The following is a 10003-nucleotide window of genomic DNA, read 5'->3' on the forward strand; positions in this document are numbered from 1 at the left end:
TTCAATATTAGTTCTTAGATAAGTAAATAGATGAGTATGTAATTATATAGTGATTTATTAGCTTACCTGTCTTCCTCCAGTTCCATGAGAGAAGGAAACATAATATATGCTGCATGGCACAAGTAGGAAACATAATAAATTAATTTTTTAAATGAAGAGTAAATGAATGAGTAGGGTTCCAAGAAAGACATTCCAACAGTTCTACCCCTAGCATATCAATGTTGGGGATATTTTTTAAAATTTCTTTTGATAAAGTTTCTGGTTACAATAGAGCACCGAATTCTTTTACTGCCTCTAGAGAAGAGTCTTTCGGAAAATATCATCTACTGGCTTGTTGTCCTTACAATATTTCATATCTAAAAGAAGCTATCTATAAAGGTGAATCTATATGTTTCTCCCCCTCTTCATTGTCACCACTATCATATTTCCCCTGGACTAAACTGGACCACACACTTTTCCTTAAGCATTATTTATTAAACTATATATGAACTTGGATGGTTCAGAGTTTTGATTATATCTCTGGGCCAAGGATCATATCTGTTATGCTATCTCCAAAGAAAGCTAGACACAGATGGATGCATAGTAATTCTTTATTTTGTTGTGGCAGAGGATTACTTCTGTTCTACATTTGACAAAGTATTTTATTTACTTAAGGAAAATAAGTACTTTTAAGCTAGCAATAAATCTTTGTTTTCAAATGATCAAACTGAAAACTTTCCGTTAAAAAAAAAAAAAAGGCCAGTGACCTTTTAAGACCCCGTACCTCCCTTCCCCATAAATTCTTAGTCATTGAGATACCTGAGGTGCTCAGTAAGGTTGACAGGAAGGGTCATTTATGCAATTGTGGCAGCCCTAAGAATGCCTCTGGCCTTGCAGTCAGCTTACATGGATACTGCCCTTCCTCCAAGGTCAAGCTCCTTTCTTTCTTCCCTGACAAACTTTCCGTGACTCCTTGCCCACTCATAGCTGTGCCACATCAAATTATTACATATGTCTAATAAACATATATGTGTATACATATCTCTTCTCTCCAATCAGCCTGGGAAGGATAGAACCTTTATCTTACACTTTGTTGTATCCTCAGTACCTGGTACAAAATCTTGTGGGTATAATGTTTTGCTCACAATGATGCTTATTTTCTGTTTTGCTAATAAGATTTATCAAGCACTTACTATTTTGCGAGGCACTGTGCTATGTTCAGTAGGTGCTATTATTTCCTTTTCAACAACGAGGTGTAAGCAACCTGCACAAGTCTCATAACTAGTGAGCAGTGGACCCAGGACTCAAACCTCATTTACCAGATTCCAGAACTGGTGCTCTTAATCAGTAGACAACTCTGCCACTCCCCACCCTGAATATTCCTAGGTACCAAATTCCAACCAGGCTGCATTTTCTCCTAACTAACTTTGAAGACACCAGGTGACCAGCCTTGCTCACAACTAGTTAGGAGCATTTCAGATTGTTCTCAAATGAAGATGTAAGTCTGCAAATAAGAAAGAAATCATTTTGGAAACAGTAAGAAGGTTGATGTCTAAAGGCCCACATTGACATTTTGATGTGTTTTTAAACATACAGCTTAGGGCTATAAAAAGGCACTACACTAAGATTTCAGAAGCGTTAAAAATCAAATTGCCTTATTAATTTTTTAGAGCACTGTAAATGACATTCTATCACCTCTGGGGAAAATCTTTCCCCCAAGCTCCAAGCTTCTTGGTGACTGGGATGAATAAGTTGGCCTCTTACTTTTCATGTCTCCATTCTCTGTCCCAGAGGGTCAAAAGAAAACCTCCTTATTTTAAGATTGAAGCTTGATTTGTTGAAGTTGCTAGCTAGTTAAACTGGAAGCTAGAAAAGCCATTTCATGTTGGCATGATAATAGAAAACATTTAACAACATTCCAGTTTAATGATGGAAGATTAGCCAAGGTTATTATTAAGTTTTAATCTCCTCATTTAGCTAATAAGGTCAATTAATACCCTTCCTGTCAAGAAAAAAAAAGGTTTTATAAAGTCTTGACCATTGATATTTGAACAGCTTACCCTTTTGTATTTTGACTGAAAGACACCAAATCATGGACCACTGAGTTTCCTTGAAAGCTCGAGATAATCAGTTGGAGAAAAGTCCAGGGGTAAGATAACCCAGAGACTTGAACCTGCAGCAAAATGGAATTTCTCCAAATTAGGCATTAGGACAAGCAGTAGATAAGAGCAACTGGCAACTGGAAATATTCTCGTTATTCTCTGGGGTAGAATCATGCTGGCAGAAGCTTTAACTAACTAAATTTACTTGCAAGTTCTCCGAAGGGAATGATCATATTGCAGCCGGGGTCAGTTTTCATAACACACTACTTTGAAAACAAGTTCCTAGGACCTTGTGAAATATTTGACTTCTAAACTCGATATAAGTATTAAAATGCCAGCGTGTTCATTATATATCCCAACTACAAAAAATATGAGTTAAACTATTCACTGAAAAGGAAACTCCAATAATATTTATAATTTATTAGAGCATACAATCTTCATTTTAAAAGACTTAAAGCCTCCAGGAGGTATTTATCCAAAATTAGCATCCAGTAACAACACCTTGGGATATTCCTGTTTTGGCAGCATCTACAGCCAGATCTAGTTACAGTTAATAAATCTAATGCTGGAGCCACTGATCTCAAGAAGACAGGTGTCCTCTCTAACAGCAGGACCATAATCTGGTCAATAAGAAATGTGTTTGATTAAATTGTCTTGAAGCCTGGTCTGTTTGCTCAGGTTTCTGGCCAGCATAGTAGCTGCTTCACAAAGAATTAATGGAGTTTTCATCTCTTCCCTCAATAAGTCACTCTGCCATGAAGTGAGCATTACATTTCCCGAAAGAAATAAATGCTGGCTTGGCTGAATATACAATACCATTCATCAATTAATATTAATTAATACGATATTTATTGAGTACATACTTACTATGTGCCAAATAATTGGCTGGTCATGGAGATACAAAAATTAACAATAAGGACTCTCTTTCATCTATAAACTCAACTTGGTAGCCCAATAATTATTTGAAGGATCCAGATTCGATCTATCTATATTTTATCCACCCGGCCCAATCTTCAAAGCCTATTTCAGGTCTTATTTCCTCATTCATTCATTTAAAAAGACTGTATTGGGTTCCCAAAACTGTGTTAGGCACTAGAAAGATAAAGAAGAAGTGAATACAGTCCCTACCACCACGAGCTTTTAGCCTTGTAAGGCGGTAAGTGAGGCAGACAAGACCAGATCGTGGAAGACATTTTAAATCGGCTAACCAAGAAGTATGGGTTTTATCTTACAGTAGTGGGGAGCTATTAGACAATCTTGAGAAAGAGAGAAGCATGATTAAATTTTCATTTTAGAAAAATCAGTTTGACAATGATATAAGGAAAATGGATAGTAAGGAAGAGTGGCTGGAGGGAAGGAATCCAGAGTGGAGGAAAAATCAAATTCCAAAGCTATTGAAAAAATAAGAATAACGAGATTTTAGTAATAAATTGAATATGAAGACTGAGGGAGAGGAGAGGATAAAGTCTAGAATGAATTCTAAGATTCCGACCTGGGTGGCATTAACAGAGGAGAAGGAGGAACAGGGTTAGTGGGAAAATGAGTTCAATTTTGAACACGTTTTGTTGCAGGTGCTTTTGGAACATTCAGGCATAAACATCAAGTTTGTTGCTGTAAATGTTTGTCTGAAACTCATGAAAGAGGTAAGAGCAAGGGGTAAGGATTCAGGAGTCATCACTTTATAGATGGTAGCTGAAACATGATTATGAATGACATTGCCAGTTTCGTAGCCATCTCATACTACTCCCTAGTCGCAAATGCCATGTACTCATCTAGCGTTCTTTTTAAAATTAATTTATTATTCTTTAATTCATTCCTTCATTTGGTTAACTAATACATATGGAATATCGATATCATATTCCAGGTGACATGAAAGATTCTGGATTTACTTAGATGAATAACTTTGATTCCCTACCCTAAAGGATCTTATAACCTGGTTGTTGATTACAAAATGTCATCCTGAAGGCAAGACTCTTAAGGATTGAGTACTCTTCCATGATACAGTGTATGCACTGAATCAGAGGCCTTTATATGGTACTATGTCCCTAGTAGGAAGGAAATATGTGCCTAGGAACCAAGAAGTGGAAGCAGGAGCGGCTCCACTTCTGTCACTACCAATGACCTTCTGGAGGATTTTATGTTTCTCATACCTGCAATTCTGGGCTCTGCAGGGTTAGAAGGACTAGTTAGAGAGTACATTATTGCTAGTGGACACAGTGCCTGGGCACTTTGGATTCCTGTGACAAGGGACCAGCAGGCAAGAAAAAGAGTCACCATCTTGGCAGACATCATTGTCCCTGATCAGCAAGTGGAGGCAGGGCTCCTATTACACAATGGAGGCAGAGAAGACTATGTGTAGAACTCAGGGAACCCACATGAGTGCCTCTGGCACTCTGTTGTTGAACTGTGACCTTGAATGGACAAGTGCAGCAATCCCAACCTGAGAAGGGTATTATTAACAAAAACTCAGACCCCTCAGAATAGAGGAGCATAGAGAAGCTGCTCCATGAACTTGGGCAGAGAGGTACATCTGTGCAGCACAATGGTGGACTGTGGCAACCATGGGTAGGTATGCTGTTCAAATCTTCCTTCAAGAACTTAGTGATCAGCTGTGAAAGGAGCAGTTAGCCGAGAGCCTCAAGTTGCAGTTCCTTTGGGACCTGCTGCAGTATTTGGGCTGAGGCTATGTTTTTCCCTATTAGTCCTCAGCCAATGACTGAGCATGGCAAGGATCTGCCCGGCACTCTCACTTATGTTTAGGAACTTCTCTACCCAAACCCCTACTATGGGGTTCCAACAAGAGCAGTCATGCTCTTATATGTTCTGGCTCCCTCAGCCAAGGCTGATTGGTCTAAGAATGGGTACCTGACTCAAGTTAGGCCACTCATAGTCTTTTCCTTGGATTTTTTTCTTTTTTAACTGTAACTGAAAAGAGACTCGCCAGTGGGGGAAGGTACATGGAATAGACTCGGGAATTGTTGGTTTCTGGCCGTGTGAGAAAGCCCTTCTACAGTGAGCGAGGAGGAAGTTAACACAGAAGCACAGAGACAAGAGACAAAGAGTGCTTGTGGCATTCAGGTTCTTGAGGTCCAGCTGTACCTAGCTCTCCTGGGATTTGATCGTTCCAAACTTTTCCTTCTATTGAGTAAGATAGTGTAGTATGCTTCCAATAAATATTCTAATTGGAATCAGATGTCTATTGCATGTGACCACATAATTTCTGGCACACATTTAGAAGTATTCTATACCTATTTTATATTAATAGTTAACATTGATTGAGTTGAAGGTTTATTATATCCCAGACACTGGTCTAAGTACATTACAAGTATGAATTCATTTTGTCCTCTCAAACCCTCATGAGTCTACCCAAATGCTTTCTTTCTATTGTTTTCCCCAATTTACATGTAAAGAAACCAAGGCTGTTATCACAAGTCCTTTTAATAGGGGCTCTGGAGAATAGACTTTGGAGATGTACAATCTTTAGCTTTTTAGTCTCACAAAATGATGCCTTCTCAGATCCGTGGCTCAAGCAAGACTTTTATCTTTTAACTCCTCAGAAAGGCCCATTTTTAAGAATAGGGAGAGTAGCAATATACGTAAACAGACTGATAATTTCCTGTACATACACATGTTGGAACCTTAAACTGGAATTCAAAGTTTGACAACTATGAGTAATTACATGGTTAGAACATGTAAATCAGGACAATCCTGGAAGTCCAAAAAGGATGCCACCAGCGCCTATCAATAGAAACTTCTAGAAGGCCAAATATTTCCCTCACTAAGGCCTAAAATCCAATGACAATGAATCACTCCTTTATGTAAAGCAGCCACACGACCTCTGCTGTCTTTTAAAATTAAACACTCTGGAGAGGTCTATTTAGGTGCCTAATGCCTTTCCTACCTCAAGGGTGAGAAGAATAAAGAGGATAGGGAGGAAGGAGGAGTGGAGAGGCCTATAGTAGTAAAAGGATGAGAAAGGCCTTCCCTTCTCACCACTTAACTGAAACCTCTGTTAGTACCTGGACCCCTCCTCTAATTCAAAGCTATCCAACAGAAAGTAATGTGTGCCACACATTTAATTAATATCTTTCTAGTAGCCATATTAAATTTTTCTAAAAACATGAAATTAATTTTAATAATATGTTTATTTAAACCATCATATCAAAAATTTATCATTTCAGCATGTACCAATTAAAATTATTAATAAGCTATTTACATTTCATTTCTTTCATTTGCCTTTGAAATCTAGTGCACACTACATGTATAGCAAATATCAGTTCTGATGCTAGCTGTTTTTAGATTCCACAAAAATTTAAATTGAATAAGTAGTTTCACACACTAAGTTGTTCAAAATATTCTTAAGGGGGTTGTACTTATTAATAAGTACAAATGTGCAGTTACAGATAGTCATGGGCAATGTAAAGTACAGCATAAGGAATATAGTCAACAATGTGGTAATAACTATGTATGGTGCCAGCTGGTACTGGACTTATCAGGGGAATCATTTCGTAAATTATATAAATGTCTAATCACTATGCTATACACCTGAAACTAATATAAAATAATACTGAATGTCAAATAATAATAATAATAATTAGGCAAATTCTTAGACATGCAGATAAACCTTCAAATTTATTGTTTTTGCCTTTTAATTTTTATTTACAAAACAGAAGAAAATCTTCAGTATTTAAATTTGTCTCATTGAAAGGCAAGAGTTCTTGCCATAGCTAGAATAGCCATTTCTACTTTCTTCCTAACATTCTTGATCTTAGTAACCACATGAAACTATTTCTGGACTCTTAGTTGGACTTCCAGAAAGAGTTGATTTCAGCTTCATAATATGTTTGTAAGATTAATCTTCTTAGAATATTACTTTATTGTGTCAACAATATATTTTTATATCTTTATATTTTTGTATCTTTATATTTTTTAAATATACGTATTGCCAACTTTATAAAATCAAAATATTTATTCAGATATTAAAGGTCTTCCACATCTGGCTCAGTCCTATTATACTGACTTGCTGTGTACTATTCTTAAAATCTTTCTGCGTTGCTCAAATTGATTTGTTCATTGCCCCTCCAAACTTATTTGCGCAAAAATTTTTTCCTTGATTTTTTTATCTTGTTATATATTTTGAATATCCACCTCTACTTCAATAATTCAAATTCTACTTTATCTTTCAAGATCCAATTAAAATCTCCATCTTCCAAAAAAGTGTACCTTAGAATATATAGCCTAAAATAAACTCTTACTTTTTAAATTTAAAATATATATGTACTTAAAATTTTTTGATAACTGAATCAAGTATCAGTTTTTAAATGTAAATTTTAACTAAATGAAATTAAAAATTCAGTTCCTCAGTCACACTGGCCACATTTCAAGTGCTCAGTCAGTAGCCTTGTGTGCTAGTTAATAGTTACCGTATTAGACAACACAGATGGAGAATGTTGCATCAGTGATGAGAGTGTTATGGGACCATGCAGTTCTAGATGGTTCTAGCCTTTGATGTACAGTAAACTTCATTCATTATTTGGCTGGGCAGATTATATACACAAAACAGGCTCCTTAACTTTTCAGAAGTCTTGCGATGCTTCTCCCTTTACTTCCAGACTAAGACTTCTTCAGGTCCCCTTCCTCATGCCACCTACCCCTCACACCTTCAAGCCAGTGAAGAGCAAGGGCTCTGGAGTCAGAGAGCCCAGTTTTAATCTCAGCTTATCACTTACCAGTTGACTTCCAACAGGTTAACTTCTCTAAACCTTAGTTTTCTCAATAACTAATTGACGATAATATTTTAAAAGATTGTTGCAAGGAGTAAGTGATATAATATGCACAAGACATTCAGCACAATGCCTGCCACTCAGAAAAGAACAAATGGTAGTTACTAAACAAAAAACTCTCTGTATATGCTTCTACAGCTTCCTGACACCCGTGCCTGGTTATTCCTTGGTATTCTTAGTGGGACAGGAGTTGGTGGGGTTGGGGTGAGAAGTAGGGAAGGTCTCTGGCATCTGAGCACTGGCATGTGCTCAAACTCAGCCTTGTGGTTAATTTATAGACAGTTTTTGCTGCTATTGTTATCTTCAGCCCTTCCTTCCTCGCTTATCAGTTCAGATGGCTTTTGCTCTGGAACCGTAAGTCCCACATCTTCCCCTTCTTTCTACTCTGAACTAGAACAAATGATTAACTACGCAAAACAGCCATCAACATTCTTTCCAAGGACATCTCTGACCTCATTAGGACCAAACCCACAAGCACATTCTCCCTAATCTCTCTGCAGTGTGTGACACTGTTACTTCTCCCTCCTCATCCTGGTTTTCCTCTAACATCCCATAGAACATTCCTCCAGCTTCTTTTGCAAAGGCAGATCTTCTCTTTACTGCTCCCTAGGCCTGAGCTTTCCCCAAGGTACAGTCTCATTTACTCCTAGGCCGCAGCTTGGTGCTCCTAAACTGAGGACTTCCAAACCTGTACCTCTAGCTCCCTCGTCAGATTCAGGCCCAACTCTCTGCTTCCTGCTGGCCTCCCCTCCTACATGACCCATCTCTGAATTCATCCTTGTTCTCTCAAACCAGGTTCCCAGGGAACTCAAGTCCTCTGGCTGCTATGAGTTGGGGATGGTAACACCCACTGACTCTAAGCTCTTGTGTGCCACATCCTATGTTCGGCATCTCATTTAATCCTCACAATGATTCTTTGAGGAAGAAACTGCCATCTGCTTTTTACAACTGGGGGCGGGGCGGGGGGGGAGTGGAAATTCAGAAGAGGAAAAAAACAAAATCTAGGTTTAGCTGAATCCAGACTTCATGTTCTTTCCAATCCTTAGAACTGCCTCCCATTATTCATTCATTGGGTTGACACTCTGCCAGGATAGCTAATATACCATCTACCCACTAAAGGTTTGCAGTTTAGTAAGAGAAACAGAGAAGATAACAGGTAAATACAGTGGTATGGCAAGTGCTATGATAGTATTCTATGGGAATGCCCAGAAGGAGCACCTGACTCAGACTTTGGAGTCAACAAGCCTCCACCAAAGAGAAAACATCTACGCTTAATCAAGAAAGACTAGTAGGAATTAGAAAGGAAGAGAACAGGGTGGGAAGGATGATCTCAGGCAGAGGGAGCTGCAAGTGCAAATGCCTGGAAGTAGGGAGAGAGAGTTGGGAGGCTGTAAACAGTTCTGTGTGGCAGGAGCCAGAGCTATAGCCTGAGACAGAAGAGCAGAGGGCAGCTAGAATCTAGGCCGAGGGTACAGGAAACCATTAAATGCTTTTAGCAGAGGAGAGGCAGGTTCAGATATGCATATGAGGAAGAATCACTCTGGCTGCAATACAGAGAATAGACTCAAGATGGGGAGGGCAGGGAGACCAATTATCTGGCCATTGCCATAGTTTAGATAGGAGATGATGACAGTGCAAATTAAGGTAGTGGCTCCCTAGATGAGAAGGAGTAGAGAGAAATCCAGAACGGAGGCTGTACCAGTGGTTAATTAGATGTTATTAGATGTGGAGGACAGCTAAGGAATCAAGGACAGTGTAAACATTTGGAAGTCAGCAACTGTGTGGATGATAGTGTCCCTGAGAGAGACACAGAAGGGCAAGTATGGGGGAATGTCGATGCATTTCACTTGAGATTTGTTGAGTTGAGATGCCCAGATTAGGATGTCAGATAGACATCTTTCGGTTTGTAGCTCAGGAGAAAGAACTGTTGGGATAGAGACAGAAGTCTGAGTTTCATCAATGGTAACTTAAGTAATAGGAGTGAATTTGTGAATAGTCCGAAGGGATATAAAGTGAAAGGAAAAGCAGGCTGCAGAAGGAACTCTGAGGTATACTAACATTTAAGAGGTGAGTAGAAGAAAGATCATAAAGGAAACTGAGAATAAGAAGCCAGAGAAGCAGGAGAGAAACCAAAAGAGT

Source organism: Pteropus medius, unplaced genomic scaffold, assembly GCF_902729225.1.
Source record: "Pteropus medius unplaced genomic scaffold, Ma_sr-lr_union100, whole genome shotgun sequence".
In the NCBI taxonomy this organism is placed as follows: domain Eukaryota; kingdom Metazoa; phylum Chordata; class Mammalia; order Chiroptera; family Pteropodidae; genus Pteropus; species Pteropus medius.